The sequence below is a fragment of the Peromyscus leucopus genome, chromosome 12 (genome assembly GCF_004664715.2).
Source record: "Peromyscus leucopus breed LL Stock chromosome 12, UCI_PerLeu_2.1, whole genome shotgun sequence".
NCBI classification, from domain to species: domain Eukaryota; kingdom Metazoa; phylum Chordata; class Mammalia; order Rodentia; family Cricetidae; genus Peromyscus; species Peromyscus leucopus.
The window spans coordinates 71,246,118-71,264,606 of record NC_051073.1 but is presented as its reverse complement, the minus strand read 5'-3'; the positions used below and the strand labels follow the sequence as shown (position 1 = coordinate 71,264,606).

The 18,489-nt window shown below is 45.2% G+C and overlaps 1 pseudogene; it reads right to left on the bottom strand.

The window, feature by feature from the left end:
• Window positions 1–15,896: 15,896 nt before the first annotated feature.
• LOC114697124 lies at window positions 15,897–16,780 on the bottom strand (annotated as a pseudogene).
• Window positions 16,781–18,489: the final 1,709 nt, after the last annotated feature.

Below are 18,489 nucleotides of genomic sequence, written 5' to 3'. Positions count from 1 at the left end.
TTGTGCTTCGTTTCTTCCCGGGTTGGAATTTAAGTCACAGTTTCAAACTGCATTTGTCTCTTGCTTGTCAATGTCTTGAAAGAGAAAGGTGCAGGTGGCCTGTACCTGGAGCAGATAAACTCCATTCCCCTTCAGACTGTGAATCCTTTTTTAACTCACTGCCATTCTGGAAACGAAGAAACTGGTCTGTCCAATGGTCAAACGACGCTGAACTGTGTTCTTCCCATAGTAAGAAGCCCAAATGGCATCCCAGCCAAGCTCTGGCCACGTGATAGGGTGAGTTATCACTCTGCCACTTGGGGAAAAATCAGTTACAAAGTGCCTTCCCCATACATTTGCCTTTCAGGACCCCCCTCCCCGCGGTCCCACCACCACCACCTCCACTGTCCCAAGGCTTGGGAGGGGCTTCGCTCTGTGGGCGTGGACTTATCATCTGTCTCCCGCCTATTTGCTTTCTCCATCTCGTCTACAGTTTGACTTCCACACAGCTTCTGCCTCTCTCTCTGCCTCTGCCCAACCTCGGCTACAGAACCACACTCTGAGGCCAGAAGGAACTCCTCTGAGTTCTCCCAGTGATGCTAATTTGGGCAAAGCACCCCCCCACTGCCACTGTGGGACAGGTCACCGGTCAGCTCCTCCTCTGAGCAGCAGGCGGGAGCTGGGTCGCACCCTGCTCAGTTAGCTGGCAGTGGAGCAGATCAGAGGAGTCTTTGGAAAGCCTAGTAGAGGCAAAAGAAAGGTCATGCTCCTTCCTTTGTAAAGCTCCAATTGGGACGGGAAGTTCGATGCTCTGCAGCAGAGTGCCGAGTTAATAAAGAGATGAACGGTGAGGCGGCCAGTCTCTCTCCAGCTACAGCCTCATGTTTGGACAGTCTCCCCATGGTGGTTACCTGGCAGCTATCTTTTCTTCTCCCTCCCAATTCTCTCTTGCCTTTCTCTGAAATACATCTTAGAAAGAGAATGTTTCTAATGAGACAGGACAAGCAAGACATCATCCTCTAGCGCCGATTTTAGCTCAGGGAGTTGAAAGCATCTGAGTTAGTTAATGCTACCTGCAGGGCCCATCTGCTTGCTTTTTCAAACGTTGGTCCTGGATTTGAAATGCTACCCCCGCCCCACCCCCTTTAAAATATATATATGAGCATTCTTTTATCAAAAAGTTCTCTGTAACAAAGGCAAGGGGTGGTACCACCTTAATATTCCAAAACCAAATATGCTCCAGGCAAAGGGAGACAAAGATGTTTGCTAAATTCATCGTGTGTAATTCTCTGTAACATTTCCTTCATCTACTGTTTGCTTCCTGAATGAATAACACACACAGGGTAGCGGGGGGGGGGGTACAGAGACACAGAGACAATTCACGTATAGTCCAGCCTTGAAGAATAAAGTCTGCTCTCCATTTCTAACTCCTAGTCTCCATCACCCTCATTTAGAGTGGAGGGTGAGGGTGATTATATCTGCTCCATCCACCTTAAAGACTGGCGAGCGTCTACCCTCCTCTCCATCTCCCTCATTAGGAGAGAAGCAGGGTGATGATATCCACTCTGTCCACCTTAACAGAATGGGTAGCATCCATCTGAACAGCACCAAAGGTAGGGAGCGATCAAAGACATTGCTGAGCAGAAGACAACGGGGAGGGTGGTGTCAGCCAGGAAGGACCAGGAGACACAAGACTTCCGCATCCACACTAGACCCCAGAAGCTCAAATCCTCAATGGTTCTGAGTTAGACAGAGAGCCAGAACCTGCCAGCATGTCATCATTGTGCAGGAAGTGCTACTTGCTGCCCCAAATCTGTTTCTATTCATTAAGCAACCTGGGTTTGGCTGGACACAAAGGGAGTCAAGTCAAACACTCCATTCCTAGCCTTTCCCCGGCTTGATATTCCCCGGGGACCAGTTCTTGGCAGTCAGAAAGTAGCAGCTGTTTGTGTGTGACTTTTAGAAACTCTCTGGAAGGGGTTGTAAAGATCTTCTCTCCTCAGGCTGCAGATGTGATGGTTGGAGCTCTTGCAGCCACCGTTGCCCTTGAGGCAGTTTCATGAATAGAAATCACACAGTAGGGCAAGAGAGGTCGCTGATCTAGGGGACTGAAGCCGCCTGCCTCACGTTGCTTGCCTCAGATGTCTTTTGGGTGTTTATATTCATTTCTTATTGCTGCTCTGACGGATGATAATATCAACAAATTTTGTTTTAATCTTACAGTTCTGTGGAAGTCTGACAGGGATCTTGAAGAAGAGATAGGATCAAGGTGTCAGCTGTGTGCATTCTTTTCTGGAGGCTGCTGGGGAATAAACTGGTTTCCTTGTTTTCTTCAGCTTCTAGAAGCCAGCTGCTCACAGTCCTTGAATCCTGTCTGTCTCCTATCATCAAAGCAAACCATATCAAGCCAATCCTTGCGCCATTATCTCTCTGATCTCTCTTCTAAGTCTCTCTTTCCCTTGTGATTATATCTGTCCTGCCTGGATAATGCAAAGTCATCTGTTTTAAAGTCACTTTATTAGCAAACCTAGTTCCATCTTGCTTAATATAACCCAACTCATTTATAGACCATAAGAGGTTGGGCCAGGACATCTTTGTGAAACCACAGTGATAGAAAAACCAACTCCTCTTTACCCATGCCATTGTTTTTAGGCACGTGTTACTCATGCATTTCTGCAAGGTGAGCTGAATTCCCACAGCTCTCCCCAGCAATGCTGCATGTGGAATGCTCATCTTAGCTGCAGGATACCTACACTCTCTGCCTAGCATCTGCCCTTGTGTCTACATGTTCCCAGTAAACCATAAAGAGGTCATCTTGTGAGCTGACCACAATCCCTGGGCCCCAATGCCTAAAGGCTTGCCTCAGCACAAAGACGGAAACCAAGCCCTGAGCTGGGACCCGGAGGCCCATGGCAAGTTCACGGTATTGCCAGCTCTGGAACCAAGGTCTCTGAAGCCGTTCGGCTTCACATCCTTCTTCAAGCCATCCTTTGTTTTTCAAAAAAGGATGCGTTAGATTTATGGCCACCAGGAGCGGATCATAGCCTCAGCACAGATGGGCTCCATGTTCTCCTCCTTCACAACCATTCAAATGACTCCAGATGTTTAAGGCATCTGCTAGATGTCTGCGTCCTCTTCCCAGCTCTAGCCTACCACAGTAGAGTTCTCTGTTGTGTGTGCTCCTTTTCCCTGCTTCGCGAATCTTCACCGTGTGTCTCTCCTATGCACTACTGAGGATATTTGGTGACTTGGAGGCCCTTCATCAACGGTATTAGAAGACCTGGTTAAACGCCAAGAACCAGAGAGAAGTGCCCACATGTTGATGCTACAACTCTACCTTCATCCTTCTGGGCATCGGCTTTTCCATCTTAGCAGTGGGGCAGCCGTTCAAAACCATTGCAAGGGCTAGAGATGCATTCCAAAGCTCTGCACCACCTCATGGGGTGGGTGTCATTTAGCTGCTACTGACATCAATCGAGCGAGGAAGAATGTCGTCTGGTCAGCGGGCTCGGAGTCCAGTCAGCCTTGTAACCTTCAGTGAAAGTGAGGAGGTAGAAACAGGCCTGCAAGGCACATGGAAACAGGAAGTGCTCGATAAGCCCCATACAGATGTGTGGTGGGCAGTCAATGGGCTGGCCGGTGGGGAGGGGCAGTCCGAAAGCCTTTGACTGTGCTTGTTCTTAAAGACCTGATTTCTTAAACCCTCTGGGCATTTTCTGGACTACGTCTCTGATAACTGGAAAGACCTCATTTACTTCTAGTCAGTTCGCTCCGGCCTGCTTTCAGTAGAAATGGTAGGAGGCTATCCCTATACTCCATGTACCTCCACACCTCCACCCACACAATAACACCCTTTCCAATGCCTGGTGACTAGTACTGACACTAGCTTCCCAGGCATATCTCATGTTCTTTACTATTCTTAATTAAAAGTGGTAGGGTTTAGCCGGGCGGTGGTTGCACACGCCCTTAATCCCAACACTGGGAGGCAGAGCCAGGTCGAATTTCTGTGAGTTCAAGGCCAGCCTGGTCTACAGAGCGAGATCCAGGAAAAAAAAGGGTGGGGTTTGTCATCATGGCTGCTGTTGCTGTTGTTAGGATAGCTACAACTGTATTTGACATAAGAGTTATAAGGTGAGTTGAAATGCTTTGAACCAAATTTCCTAGTTGGGTAGGATCGTAGATATTATGTCTTCAACACATCCAGATTTTGTACCTGGACAGTCTGAGATCCTGATGCATATGGTCTTGCTTAGATAAGACATTTATAATGCTGAGACACTGAACTGTGAAAAAAGTCCTAAGGAATTTTGATAGTAATATATCCCTGACTTTTCCTGGATGTGGAGTAATTTCTAACTTGAGTGTTCTCTGCATTTTGCCTCCTGTTGCACGCATAGCACTCTGATATTATTTTGAGAATCGGTGGCCATTTCTCTTCCTGAATATTTTTTTTTTCCCATTCCTTTGTCAGAGAACTCATTTTTCCTCAAGCGCAATCCTCCATAGTCGCCATGTCAACTTCTGTCATTAAGAGGTCATGATGAATTCCACCCGACGGCCCCATCTCACACTGAGGCAGCAGCTACCATGAGCCAGGCCCTGTCATACAAGTGCTTCGTTTGTTCTCGAACATTCCTATCTGGAGAGTCTTCTAAAAAAATGGCATAAAAAAGATGAGAAAAGTGAACCACAGATCCAGATCTCAGCATCTTCTAACCTGTGCTGGTGGCAGCAGCTGATGCTCATACAATTTTCTTCTGACAGTCAGCTGGGGGAGGTTGCTTCCTTTCCATCCCTCGGCCACGTGCAGAAATGTAAGCAGAATCATTGGCTGAGGCTTTGACACTGGAGTTGAAGGTGAGTGCTGATTTCAACACTACGTAGAACTTGGGACAACAAGGAGCACGTATGACTTCTTCTGTATATACAGTCACAGACCTGTAGATCAGCAGAACCTGACGAAGGGACAAGGTAGGCCCTTGTCATGAATGAGGACAAATGGAGCATTGCTAAGGGAGGGCTGAAAAATGTCTTTGAGAAAGCCTCTGCCCCCTGGTTTCTGTGACTATTAAGGGTAGAGTATTTGAGATCAATGTTGTGAGTACGGTCTTAGGGGAGGAAATCTGAGGGGAAAGTTTAAACAGAAATACTTAATGAAGAAATCACTGAGAAAGAGACAATAATGCATCCCCATGTCCCTGATGAACAGTCAAGGGAACAGTAAATGAGTCATGGAATTTAGGATTCCAAAGAGTGAGTTAATGAGACCCACGGTCACCGAAAGATTCAACAGTAGAGAGGAAATGTTCGGGGCAGGGAGACTTTACCAGAGAAAGAGCCACATCTCTCCTAACAATTAAGCCCACTCTGTCTTGACATTCCCTCGGAGTGTTGAGACACCGGTGGTAGAATAGTCATTGAGGGATACACATCCACTGGCCGGGATGTAGACTTTCTGAGTTTGTCTTAGGTGAGCTCCGGGGGCTCTTCTGAAGACGCCGAAGGTTAAGGGAGAAGACCTCAACTCCAAAAAGATATAAACTTTCCAAAGATAAAAGCTGCCCCAAGGGAGACTAGATATCCTGGGGAGACTGCCTTGCCCCAGGCCAACGACACCCGCCATTGCTGGGGATTGGAGGCGGATTACCAGTGTCTTCCAATCCCTAGATTTCAGAGACTGGATTTCACATAGATCTGTGCACAGTCCTTGTGCCTTGTGCTTTTTATGCTCCATAAATTCTCCAGAAAACTCTTCTTCTTTTCCCAATCTCCCATTAGTGTTCACCATCGTAACTTTTCCCTGTTGTTGCCCTGAGAATAAACTTGGTGGTAAATAGATGTGCGTACATGGGTGTACGTGCTTTTTTTCATTGACTATTCCATGTCTGTGTTTGGTAAGTGTTCCAAATGGTGCTGGCTTTAAACAAGTACGCTTTTGCAGTGCTGTTAGTGCTGCAGAGCCTTGTTGATTTCTCAGACAATGCCTGTGATGAACCTGGATCCTGGAGCAAGAAGAGCAGGCCTGGATGGAGTACTAGAGTAAGTCTGTAGTCCTCTTCAGTGGCCTCTCACACCCACTGCGAGCCTGCCACAGTGACTCAGCAACATTGCCACTATTTCCAGAGGAAGAGGCTGAGATATGGAAAAGTCAGCTGATTGGACCTAAGGTCAGAGTCTGTAATGGGGCTTTAAACAGGTGGCCAATGTGTGTTTTGTTTTTTAAAAATCCCCTTTAAGGCCGGGCGGTGGTGGCGCACGCCTTTAATCCCAGCACTCGGGAGGCAGAGGCAGGCGGATCTCTGTGAGTTCGAGGCCAGCCTGGGCTACCAAGTGAGCTCCAGGAAAGGCGCAAAACTACGCAGAGAAACCCTGTCTCGAAAAACCAAAAAAAAAAAAAAAAAAAAAAATCCCCTTTAAGCAATCCTGGATCTTTCACTAAGTGACTGGAAGATGACATATTCTTTCCAAGAACCCTACCACAATCTCCAAGTCTTCTTACAGCTACAACAGGGCTCTTCCTATTAATAAAAACAATTAAAACCAAGGCCCATTTTTCAGGAATATTTATCATTTCCGTATGGCTTTGGGTACCTGATCAGCAGGTCACCCACCTTATTGAGTTTTTAAATACTGGCATCATCTTCCTAAGCATTTCCTTTGTCATTCTTTGTTCCATAAATAAATATTGGACAAAATTCTCTAGTAAGTGCCATAAGGAAATTCAATTAAGATTAAAGTAACTATAAAAAGAAAAGAAAAAAAAAAAACTAAAGAAAAGCAAATAAACCCTCCCCTTCTGGTTCTTTCTCTGAGATCATTCATGGTCATGTGTTTCAGAAACATGGCCCTAGAAATACCCCAAATTTTCCACTTCCCATCATTTATTCATGCCATAGTCATAGCCTGGAATTCCCTTTCCCCAAGTCTCCTACTGAACTTTCAAGCTCCCATCTCTGTGTGTGAAGGGTTTCCAAACTAGCCCAGTAGATGTGAATCTGACCTCTCTCCAAGTCTTATTTCAGTGGGTCTTGTAAAGTAGATTTTTATACTACATCTCATTCTCCTACACAACACTGTAACTTTTATAGGACCCAAATTGAGTGGGGTTTCCACAGGCCATGCTCACAGGCTCATAATGTGTACTTGGCATGAGTTGATGAAATGAATAAAATTAACATAAAATGTCATTTCCCCTTTCCCGTCCCTTATCAGACATTCAAAGATATTCAACATGTCCCTGACAGATATTTCTGTCAGGGAGACAGGAAGATTGTGACTTCCACGTACAATCTGCATCTCCGGTTCCACAAACACTTCGAGGAGGGGACGCAAGCTGCTTCTGCTAGAAGATGCCTTGCCAGGAATTACTAGAAATGGGGTACAGTTCCCCTATTCTATTAGATCGTCGAGATTCTTCTCTTTGTTCTTCCGAAAAGTACATTTAGTGTAATAGTGTAATCTTTTGTCTCCCTTCTCAGCACTCAAGAGAGTGACCACAAACCAGAAATTACTAGGTATCACTGCTGGAGGAGGAATGCCGGATCTAGCTGGTTCTTGTACTAAGAAAATGGGCAAGCTAGGCCTCAGAGTGAGTTCCCTGCCCGCAGTCGAATTTCAAGTTCCTGACACATGGAAAGAAGATTGGAATCTCTGATCAAAGCACATATGTACCCAGATGGTCTTCAAAGAGTGTGTGTGTGTGTGTGTGTGTGTGTGTGTGTGTGTGTACATATGCATGCAAGTGGTGGTCAGAGGACAACTTGCAGTTGTCTCCTTCTGAATGTGAGTCTTGGGGATTGAACCCAGGTCATCAGCCCCACCCTGCCTCCTCCAGGTGTGAATACCATGACATCTTCTGAGAATGACATCTCTTGATACACCCTCAGTTAGTCTGTTGTTCCTAAGACGATCAGCCTCCTGCTGACTCTTGCTCTTAGTCACAGCTGTGTCCAGGATAGAAGCTCTGTATACTTTCTCCTCGCCCCAGCAGCCACACTCTGCTCTCTCCAGCTTCCTTCAGTACTTCTGTTGATGGGAAGCCATTCAACATGCCTGAGATTTAGTTGCTTATTTGTTTCTTATAGCACATGTGTGGGTCGCCATGTGAACTATAGGGGGGCGAAGTCACTTCCTCTAAGCCATGCAGCCTTCTTCCAACAGCCTGAGAGCCCATGTAGTATTAATGAAGGGAAACAAAATGATGCGTGGGGCCTCCAACCTAACGCAACCCCTGATCTGCATGTTCCCTCTTTATTCTTAAGGACTTTCATGCCTACCACTGTTTCCAAACTCCCTTTTGCTTGTGTCCATCGGGGGAAATCTGTTCTTCGCCTAGAGAGTCACGTCTTTCAGGGGCAATTAGATGTTAAGAAGTTGGCTCTTTTGCTTGGAGAATTTTTCCTTCTGAAAGTGGCACTCACGACATTTTTTTAAATTTGTAAGTGGCATATTTATGTTTCCGCAGAAGAAAATTTCACCTTTTGGGTAGAGTATCCTGTGGAAAATTCCAGGAAAGAAAGGAAAATTTCTTGAAGTGGTGAGCCATCACAAGAAGAATTTTGACACAGGATAAACAGGCACTCGGGTAACCTCTGGTGCTTGTGACAGCAAATGCCGGCTGGGTCTTGCAAGAGTAGTCCTTCCTAGCAAATGGGTGCACGCCTCAGACTTAGCAAGGATTCTGGGCTCGCTGTGCATAGAGGCTCTCAAAAGAAACAATGTCCGGCGACCCAGTTCTGATCCTGGTTCAGCAAAGGAGCTGAGAGGCAGGAGAGAGAGAGAGCACCCTTGAGTAAGAGCTGCATGGGCGAGCTCAGAAAGGAGCAGTTTCTTTCTTCAGTCAGTAAACTCCTGCAGCCTTGAGTTGGGAGATTCAGGAGAAAAGAACGGAAACCGAGGGGGTGGGCTGGAAAGATGGGAGGTGAAGAGAAGACTACCAGTTTGCACTTAGTGTTTCATGTCATCTAAAAGGACAAATTTCGACTGGGGTGATGGCTCCGCAGATAAGAACAATCTTACTGCACACACGTGAGTAATTGAGTTTGAATCACCAGCATCCCTAGCTGCACCCTATAACCGGAGCACTCTGCGGGGTTTGCCGGAGGTCAGTCTAGCTCCAGGTTCAGTGAGAGACCCTTTCTTAAGGGAATTAAGCAGAAAGTGACAGAACAGGACACCTGATGTCTTCCTGTGGCCTCTGCACATGCATGCATTCCTCTACACACACACACACACACACACACACACACACACACACACACACACACGGGGGGGGGGGGGGGGGTAGAATAAATTCTATTGTACTCTAAATTCTTTTTTCCAACCATGAGACTAACTCTGGTTTTGAGTACACAATGCCCACATGAAAATATCGCACAGAGGGATTAACATGTAGAATTACCCAGGATGGTGTTCAGTGTGTTCATTTATAGACCTCAGGCACAGCTGATCAAGCTCCTCAGCTGTACTGTGGGTTTACAGCTGTCTTTCCACAGAGCTGTCGCCGTGCTGGACATGATCCCGGGGACAGGCTCTCAGAGAAGGCGGCACTATGAAGCGGCAGGAGAGCTCTGTGAGCTCAGCTCCCGCCTCTCTGACTCCCAAGACAGTCAATATTTTCCCTTGAGGAACAGACAGAAAGAACAGACCTTTGGTGAGAAACAGGAGATGAAACGTCTAACCCAAGAGACATCACACTGAGGCATGCAGGCTCCATGATGGCATACCTCACCATGATCTTAGGCAATCACTCCTCAGGGAAATGAAAGAGCACGAGAGATGGAATGTGGCTGAGAGGCTTGTCTAACCCCAGTATTTAATGTTTATGATTGAAATCACATAGGTCATCGTTTCTTTTGCTCTCTACACGGTTGCCAGGTGGGCTGAGTGCCCTAAGTGGGTGCTGGATATCTGCAGTTAGATGACTAAATCCGGGCTCATAGAAGCAGTGTCAAAGGTGGGTCTGCTTCTGACCAGCAGAAAGGAATCAAACTGCTCCTAATGGCCTAACTCAAGGTGAGGTATGAGACTTTCCAGTAAAAGTCAAAGGTCAAGAGTGAAGCTGTTGGCGCTCTAGGTATAGAGAAGGAGTTGCCCAAGCCCGAGACAGTCATCCTTGTCCACATGACAGCTCATCCCAGCCACCGTACTCAGTACAACGCTATACAGGCCAAGCTTCATAAGAGCCCAGTTCCTTCCAGGACCTCTGAGGTCACCCACTCAAGATGTTCTTAAGCGTTCCTAGTCAACAGACTCCCAGACTCCCTGGAGACTGCCCTCTCTTTATCTTCATTCCATGAAAAAATTATAGCTACAGCAACCTATGTGTGAACTGGGCATATAGATCATCAGATGTAAAAATTTTCAAAGTTCCAGTCCCTTTTGTATAAGGCAGGATCTTGCTTACTCATACTAGGAGTATACAATCTGGCCAAAGACAGTATCTGAATGCAGAGCCCCCCCCCCCCAAATGAGACTAAGTACATAATATCTGTAAGTTGAAACCTATTTACACCCACTGTGTAGCTCATATGTTGATTTGGAAGAAATATCTTGGGTTGGTGTGATCCAAAGGTCTGTGTCTCTGTAACCTTTACCACTGGTCCAGTTCTGTCCTCTGAGGGCTTGCTCACCAATGCTTGCCTTTCTCTCCAAGAAACGCCAGGCCTTTGGTAATAACAGACATAGCCACTCACTCTGCCTCAGGATAAAGGCCACTAGCACTTCTGATGACATGATTTTCAACTATCTTGCCATATGTTCTCCAAGCAGGATGTGATGCTCAGGGGATAAACAACCACATATGAGTTGTACATTCACCACCAAGCCTCATTCCATATGTAGATAATAAAAGGTCTTCTTTGGGGTTAGGAAAATGTTGTGCAGAGGAAACTTACCAATGATAGACTCTGCTAAAATGATTGTGACTACCACTGATTACTCCATACTACTACCCCAAATACTAACTGATATATTAAATGAGAACATACCCTAGTTGTCTCCTGAGAAGGCAGACTAGGGAAGGCTGATCTCTCTTGCTCTGAAAACCATGTTGCCATGAACTCAGCCCATCACGACCACAGCTGTTTTGGTGGGCTGCATCTCAGACCCAGTTCATGCTGAGAGACTGCAACCTCACTCTACAGAGCGATCAGCCTCCGTCTCCCTGACTCCTGCTGTTGTTCGGTTGAGGCACTTACATTTGTTCCTGGTGTCTTATTTCATCCACTTCACCCCGTTTGGATGCTTTGGGGACTATGATTCAGCCACTAAAAACAGTGCTTGCCATTCTTGGCATGGTATCAGAAGCATCTTGGAAATTTTTTTTTAGTATAAATGTTTCTTCCAAGTCTCAGTCTTGAGGTCTTGAGTCATTTATTCTAGGGCGGGGCTCAGAGCCTGTATCCCAAACAAGCATCTGAAATGGTTCTTTATCAGTCAAAGACGTGGGCTCCTCCCGACTGCATCTGGCATGCCAGGTACACCACAGCCTCTTCGCTTTGATTTCACCTCAACACTTGAGAAGCAAGATTTTTCTAGGGAATTGCCTGGGCGGGCGGGGTGGGGGGTGGGGGTAAGAGTCTACCTAGATAAAAGGAGGGTGATGATGACTCACATCTTTTGCATGCTATTAAGGTTTTCTTTCGCACATTATTTCTTCTTCATTCCATGAAAAATTATAGCTACAGCAACCTATGTGTGAACTGGGCATATAGATCATCAGATGTAAAAATTTTCAGAGTTCCAGTCTCTTTTGTATGAGGCAGGATCTTGCTTACTCATACTAGGATTATACAATCTGGCCAAAGACAGTATCTGAATGCAGAGCCCCCCCAAAATGAGACTAAGTGCATAATATCTGTAAGTTGAAACCTATTTACACTCACTATGTAGCTCATATCTGGCCTCTTAATTTCATAGTGAAGCTGAAGTGAATGAGGATAATTCTTCCTGGACCAGAAGGATTGCTGTGCCTCCCGTGTTGAGTCTCACAATCCATTCGTTTAGCAAATACGTATTGAGAAGACTGTATGTGTTAGGCCAATATGATCTGGAGGAGGACCAGTGAGATCAGACCTATACCCTTGAGCAAATAACCACCCAAAGTGGGTGGGGGTGAATAGCAAAGGTCCAGTGGTGAATCACATGGTCTTCATTCTGAAGAAACCCACTCATCTTTCACATAATAGCCTTCGTTTCCCACAATAGCAAAATAAAGAGAACATAGGACTCAGAAAGTCCACGTCTGCACCTATGTGATCCCTTCAAATTGTCTTCACTCCATAATGATGGAGGTCCTTCAAGCAGGTATATGCTGAAAGACTTCCCCCACATAACCAAGGCTGTTGCCTCATTTTTATGTCACACTTGTTACATAGAACCAGAAGTCACTTTTGTAGACATGCAGGCCCTTGAAGGCCCGTAACAAGCCTCAGACTCATTATTCTCAGAAGTGGGCATTTCTAAAAACAGAATGTCACCTTGTATGTGAGGCTCAAACCTTTATTGTCTCTGGTGAGATAGGATTCTACTCATTTTCCACCATATAGGTATGTAGCATGCCCTGGAGTACACAATGATTAATGTGCCTGTTTGTCTTATGGCACAGTTAAAAAGCATCTCTTTAAATGATGATTCATACTTTCCCTTTCAGCCTTTCTGGAGATTTTTGTTCATGAATCAAATGAGGAGGCTGATTGCACTACTATTTTAAAGAGCCAATTAAAAAGTTCATTAAGCGATACTGGAAGGCTTTAGTGAAGATTTTGGAAGTACACAGCTATACACAAAATTAAGCAGCTGGAAGTTGCAACTGGATTTGATGGTAGAGTTTGTTCACTTTTGCAAAGTAATCTTATAATTGTGTTCTCCTCTAGAGGACAGGAGTGAGTTGTTAGAAGGTACCGTTCAGGTATAAAACAGGAAGCCACATATATGTACTAGATGTCCACTGACAAAAGTTAATGATTTTTCTTCTCTTTAGAAGAAAAAGCCAGGCTTGAACCACACAGATTGAGCTTGACCAATTGTATTCCAGGACTTTGGCTCTTTAGTGAGTGAGGGTTAGGGATCAAATAGTAAGACAATTGAAGTTCAAAGCAGCTATAATAGACCAAACTGCTCCTGACATATGACCTTGACGGCAGATATCTGTCTCCTGTATAAGTTTATTCTCTTGGACTTATAAGTGAACTCTAATATCCCCCTTTGGATGAGATAACCGGAGTCTTGCAGCCAATGATCCTGAAAGGAGATGATTTATCCTTTAGAATGTTCTAGACAAATGGGCTTTATATACACAAGAATCACACACACACACACACACACACACACACACACACACACACACACACATGCTTCTGGCTCTGCTGTCATCAAAAGCTTTCAGGCTGAAGCCTTGGGTTGAACCCAGTGGGAAAGACTGAGTCGACCACTGGCCCCTGGACTCCTGGAGACTAAGTTCTGAAGTCTAGGTCCATTGTTGGCTTGTGTGTGAGGGACAGTCAGCCCTGTGCTCGAGGTGAGTACATAATCTCCCCCACAGTCATTTTATTTGAGTGCTTTCCAGGTGACTCTGCACCTTCTCAAGGAATGTGCTTTTATATAAACAGAAAAAACTTATTCTGGTCCCAGGGTTGGAATCTTGAGTCAGTCTACTGGGAAGCTAATTCACAGACAGAGTCCAAGAGGACGGACGAGGAACCAAGTACCCGCAGAAGAGATGGCTTCACATCTAGTTCCAAAGGACTGAAGACTCCCAACCAATGAACGATGTTACACGGTCCTAAGACGTCCGCTGTCAGTCCCATCGCCTGTGTCTGAGTGGGCCAAGAGGACCACACCCCGCACCATGACTTTGGGTCCACTCTGGAATGGAATCTCATGATGCCTCCTAACACTGTGCTCTTTCCAGCTGGCTCCCATCACCTTCCCTATCACCTCCAGCCCCACGTGGCAGGCTGCTGCCTTCTCAGCAAAGCCTGAGGAGGGCTCTGCTCACACCCTCTGAGAGGTGTCTGTGACGCTCCTGTGTGTGGGGGAAGCTCTCACAGCAGTTCTTGCTTATGCCAAAAACACCCCGGGAATAAAGCCCCCCACCCCCAGTTCTAACACCTTCTAATCATACCAAAAAATGCACGTGAACAGAACAGAAAGAACTTAAAAATAAAACCCAAGGAGATAGGGATTCTCTGCCATTGAAAGAAATCCCTTAACACGCATCTCTCAGGTAATGAGTGCTTCCTTTGACGGAGCCCATGCAAATTTTTCGAGCTAGAAATAGGGTCTAAGAAAGTAAATAGTCTAAATTCCTGTGTCACGGTAAGTAAGTACGGTGCTGAGCAGAGGCGCGCATCTGGCCAGGCGGGTGAGCTTTGGAAATCAGAATTGCGCTCTTTTCCTCCGGGACTCCCTGAGGGGAGGGGGATGGGAGCTGTTGCCCAGATGATACAAATTAAGTAGCTGGAGAAAACACTAAATCAGCATTCTTTTAAACTTTAGTAAAGAAATGCATCCTGCTGCCTAAACCTTCTTTTGTGAGTGCTAGAGTACTAGGACAGACTTCGAGCTAGGTCACCCCTTCAGAAATGGAGTGTTGGACCCGGTAACCTACAAACTTCACTTTACCTGTGTGGGAGGTAAGTAGGGTGGATCCCATTGTTTACCTAATTGTCTTGAGGAAGAAAGAAATACTTTCGGTAAAACTCCGAGCCCCATGCCTGACAGAAACTCAAGGAAGTAGGGAAATGTCACTTAATGTCGCTTTGTTTTTCGGCTCCGCCCATTACATCTTGTTGCCTCTCTGTGAACTGAATCAGGCCAACCAACTGGGTTTGTTTATTCCTTGGATTAGAGTCTGTTCCCTCAGTATGGAGGGCATTCTCACAAAAACAGCCAAGACCTTTGCAGGCTGGACTATTTATTTCTGGTAAGGTGTTTGCATAGATGAAGGACTGAGGAGTTATGGGTGCCAGGCTAACTGGGCAAACTGCTTTGTGCTCTAGAACCCTGAATGAGGAGTTCTAAGTGTTGCTGTTGAGAGAGGCCTCCTTTTTATTTTTTTATATATTTTTTTTATTTTTATTTTTTGCTTTGGGTTAGTAAAAATGATATCTGAGTTCAAACATAAACTTTTGAAAACTTCCTAAGGCCCTAACTAGTCAGGAATCCAGTCTGTACCATTTTAAAAAGATTTATTTCGGTTATTTTAGTGTGTGTGTGTGTGTGTGTGTGTGTGTGTGTGTGTGTGTGTGCGCGCGCGCGCACACACATCCTCTCCGCGTCTAGAAGTGCATGTCCTGTCTTGGGAGTTAGTCACAGGCAGCTTTGTAGGTACAAGGCACCAAACCTGGACCCTCTGCAAAAGCAGCAAGTGCAAGTGTCTCAACCCCAAACGCAGCTACCAGCCGTATAATGATTAGAGTATCGATACTGTTTTTACTCAAGCTCTCCTCTGCCTTCAGCTACCTCTAGCTTTTGAGTTTATTTCTATCCCTCTGGAGTTACAAGGACAAACTTGTCTCTCTTCTGTGAGTTTCTGATGGAAGGAAGCCAATGCTTTTTTAATACTAGTGCATAAAGATTTATATAAGAATATCAAAACATAGACCATTTCACTCTCTAAAATTAACTAGGAATCTGTTTATGGTGGCCATGGCAACAAGTGGGCAATATATATATATATATATATATATATATATATATATATATATATATATAATATATATATATATATATAATATATATATATATAAAATCTACCTGTAGCTTAAGCTTTAACAGAGTTATAAGTTCCCTAACATCATTGTCAAGGTTGAAGATCTGGGTTAGACTTCATAGGCCGATGTTAGGGCATTGGCAGGCTGACTGATCCCAAACCAAGGTTCCCCAACCAGAAGGAAGTAGAGACTGTGGTGGGTGTTGAGAGCTAGCAATTAAGTACAAAACCTGCTTTCATATGTGTGTGGAAGGCAGGTTGCTGTATTAGTTCCAGTACTGTTGTAGTTTCCGTGAATGAATAGTTTGAGTTGCATAGGTTACCATCTCACACATTTTTCAAATGAAATCTCAATTTAAAAACAGATAACAGAGAGTTGGGGTAATGGCCCTAAGATCTGTGATGGCAACTTGGGAAACATCTGATCTGAGAGCTGAGCTCTAACAATTTGTTTGTTTGTTTGTTTGTTTGTTTGTTTGTGGGCAAAGAGAGCAAATTTGCCTGGTGAATGCAAACATCATCCAAAAGAGACCAGATGGGCAAGGAGCCTAGGAAGCCTCTGGGGTGACAGAAATCTCACACAGAGCAAGTCACAGGTTCAGGATACGGAAATGTCCTCAGCCATTCAGCTCCATCCCGACGACGACGACGACGACGACAAGCTTTTCATAGTTGATACAGTCATTACCATCCTCCTGCCCTGCCACCAGCCTCTCTACTTCTTCCTCTGCCATCTTCTCACCCAATGCAGCAAGGACATGGTGGATTTCAACACCCATGATGGTATAGCCCCCTTCCTTCTCAAATACACGAAGGCCTTCAACATAATCCTCATGACTTCCCTAGGCCTTCTTCTTGGCCATAGTCTGTAGCATGGGCAGGAAGTGATCAGAGTCTAGCACCCCCACATTCATGTCATCACTCTTGGGGTTCCCCAGGACCTTGAGCACCTCAGTGTTGGTAGGGTTCTGGCCCAAGGCTTTCATCACGTCCCCACATTTACGGTACAGGTACAGGCCTTTGCTTGTTCTGTCTGGTGGGCCTCCTTGAATTCTGTTGTGTCATTTTATCTGTAAAGTCACACATCTTGGCTGCTCAACTCTGTGGGACCTTTTCTGGCAGTAATGACCAGTTCTAATGATTTTAAATTCCAAACCATATGTGACCTTGTGTTTGAAAGTACTTGGTAAACTATAAAGTGGACAATAAATGTAGAGATTATTATGAATCACATTAAAAAGCATGTTATTTGTAAGTCTAAAGCATACATAAAGTAGTATTACCCTTACAAAAATAGTCAAAATGGCTTCTGTGAAAACTCCAGCCTTCTACACTTTTTCTGTGGTTGAGTTTGTGTCCAAAGCCTTATAATGACCCTTTTCATTCCAGACTCTCTTTTAAAAGTCCAGGGAGCTTGCTAATGACCGGGACAATTTCACCAAACTGAAGGGCATTCGATGGCATGCACTGGCTACATCAGTTGGCATTTTCTGTGTAACAAACCAGTGTGACACTGAGTGGTGTAACATAATTATTGCCCCACTATTTCTTGGTTAATAATTTGAGCTGGGATCAGCTGCATAGCCACTTTGGTGAACTGGCTTTGGTGTATTCAGACAGCTACAGGCAGTAGGTCAGTTTGTGGCCAATTCTTTGTGCCAGTGAAATAATATGTGCCTGCTATCTAGGAAGCTAGCCCAGGCATTTCCACATGGTGGTTGAGTTCTGTATGTAAGAGAGGCTAGGAGCAGAGGCCACAATATTCCTCCCTCCCTAAGATCAGAAGTACACCATGCCGCTTCTGCCGTCTTCCTCTATTGGTCCAAACAACACCAGTCCAGATTCTAAAAGATCGGTAAACTCCACTCCTTCATGAGAAAATTAGCGAAGTCATCCTGTGAAGATATGTACAGATGGCACAGGTAAGATTACCATCGCCACCTATGTAAATGTACGATTGCCCAAATGAATGCCAACTTCTGCTTAAAGACTAAATTTGTTATTTTTACTCCTTGATATTTCAACAAAGTACAGTATGTAAAAAAAAAAAAGCAGTTTGTGAAGCAAAACATATGCAAATCATGAAGAAAGTAAAAATAAATTCAGATTTTCCGCTCATCTTCACTGAGAGCTTGCTTACGTCTCACCTGTGCACTCACATTGATGTACTAGTTACCGTTCTCACTGCTCTTAAAAAGGACCTGACAGAAGCCACTTAAAGGAGAAAGGGCTTGTGTTGGCTCACAGTTGAAGGTGCAGTCTGTCTTGGCAGCCAGAGAGTGACGTGGTTCGTCACATCGCATCTTCAGTCAAGGAGCAGAAAGACATGAAGGCGGGTGTTTGACTTGCTTTCTCCATTTTCAATCCGGGATCGCAGCCCATGGAATGACATCACCCACACTGTGGTAGTTTATACTTAGAACATACCTCCAAAGTGAGTGGTACTATTAGAAGGTGTGGCTTTATTGGAGTAGATGTGGCCTTGTCGGAGGAAGTGCATCATTGTGGGGGTAGGCTTTGAGGTCTCCTTTTCTCAAGCCATACCCAGTGTGGAAGACAGTTCATTTCCTGTTTGTTGCCTGAGGATCAAGATGTAGAACTCTCAGCTCCTTCTTCAGCACCATGTCTGCCTGCATGCCTCCATGTCCCATGATGATAATGGGCTAAACCTCCGAAAGTGTAAGCCACCCCAATTAAATGTTTATGAGAGTTGCCATGGTCATAGTGTCTCGTCACAGAATAGAGACCCTAACTAAGACACATACTAACTGCTAGGCACTCCTAGTGCTTACGCA